Raw genomic sequence first — 2,100 nt, forward strand, 5'->3', positions numbered from 1 at the left:
TCTTCTTCTTCTTCTTCTTCTTCTTCTTCTTCTTCTTCTTCTTCTTCTTCTTCTTCTTCTTCTTCTTCTTCTTCTTCTTCTTCTTCTTCTTCTTCTTCTTCTTCTTCTTCTTCTTCTTCTTCTTCTTCTTCTTCTTCTTCTTCTTCTTCTTCTTCTTCTTCTTCTTCTTCTTCTTCTTCTTCTTCTTCTTCTTCCAATCAACACATCCCAGTTGATGTTAGAGACAAAGTGAAAAATTATGCTTTTCTTATGATGATGGTTATTTTGATTTTAAATAGGATGATGGGATTATTTGTGATTCTCAAGCAGGTATTGAGAATGGACACTTTAATGGCATCCACAAGAAGGCTGCCAAAGGATGGAGAGGTTTATTAGAACAACTTAGAGATAAGGGCATTTTACTGGATTTATTGCAGAAAATGTTTGAAGAATTTTGCAAAAAATGGCTGCAATGGTTGCCAGTGGTTTGGATGATTTAAAAACAGAAATGGAAGATGGATTTGCAGGAATTAAAAAAAAAGATATGAAAGAAGTAGTTAAGAAGATTGAAGAATCTGGTGAAGCATTGCTGGTATAACAGGATGGCACTCTTGACAATACCTATTTTTCTGAAAGGCTGATCTTTCTCAAGAATGGATATGATTTGGATTTCTAAAACTTTAGCTATTAATATTCATAAAATGAAGACTTTATCAAAGACATTTTCGGATCAAAATCCAGTACCTTTAACTTTTAAAAGGAAAATTCAACTTTTAGGTGGAGATTGAATGAGAGGTTACAAACAAAAATCATGGTAGAGTATTGCAAAAAGAAATTACGGTAAAAGGTTTTTTTTTAAGACTGATCTTAATAATGGTACAGAAGAAAGGATGGTTTGGGATGCAAATATCTTACAAAAGAGGATATTTTATACAATGCAATAGTGAACTTAAAAAGAAAAGGCAACTGCAAATACAAATCAGTTTGGATGAGGTTAAAAAAAAAGGAAGAAGAATTTTTTAAAAAATCCCCAGGGATTATAATTATTACTCATCAAATTAAGCGTTTCCAGAGGCAATTATCTATGTTAACAGTGAGGGAGATGTAAATAAAGATGAACTATGCAAAACAAAGAAATTTTGAATTTGCAAATAAACCAGGAAAATGGTCTGCAACTAAATTGCAAAAACAAAGTGATACTAAAGTTACAAAAGGGAAATATTATAATAACAGATAACGCAAATATGTAAAAAATATTTCATCAGTATCATATAACTTTATATAAAGATCAAAAACATTTCAGAGAAATGTTGATGATGAGGTTTTAAACCTTTACAACAAACAATGAATACTATTTTACAGAATGGAAAGATTCCTGATAACTAGAAAGAGATTAATATAGCATTAGTACATTAAGAGGCACAAGATTTAACAAGAAATTATCGACCAGTATCTTTAATGAATCATGATTATAAATTAGCATGATTTTGACTAAAAAGTTGAAGATTTTACAGGGCTCTATTGAAGATCAATATGGGTTCCTACTGAAAAGACAATTAAAAGATAGTATTAGAAATGTTTTAGATGTTCTGGAGTACCTGGAGCACCATAATGAAAAACAAGCTGCATTGTTATTTTTAGATGCAGAGAAGTCCTTTGACAACTTGAATTGGGTTTTCTTGTTTAGAGTTATGCAGCATATGGACCTTGGGGATAATTTTATTAAATGGGTAAAATACAATAGAAGGAGTAGAAACATTAATAGGTAAATTAAAGGACTTTGGTATGTGAAAAGTTTTTAAATTAATAATCAGAAGATGAAGATGTTAACAAAAAAATGAAATCAGAAGATCCAATAGAACTGATGGAGAAAATTTATTTTAAGATTGAGAAAAAAGTAAAACATGTGGATTTAATATAAATATAAATATAAATTGTATGTTATTTCAAAATAATGTTAAGATATGGAATGAAATTAAGAAGGACTGTTAAGATAGGAGTTATTTTAAAATCATCACTGTTGGAGAGAAATATTTTGCCGAGAATGATATTTTTGTTTCAGACATGACCTGTTTTGACAATTGATGTACCATTTAAACAATGGCAAAAAGATATATCTAT

The sequence above is a fragment of the Protobothrops mucrosquamatus genome, unplaced genomic scaffold (genome assembly GCF_001527695.2).
Source record: "Protobothrops mucrosquamatus isolate PMUCROS unplaced genomic scaffold, P.Mucros_1.0 scaffold1143, whole genome shotgun sequence".
Taxonomy (NCBI): Eukaryota; Metazoa; Chordata; class Lepidosauria; order Squamata; family Viperidae; genus Protobothrops; species Protobothrops mucrosquamatus.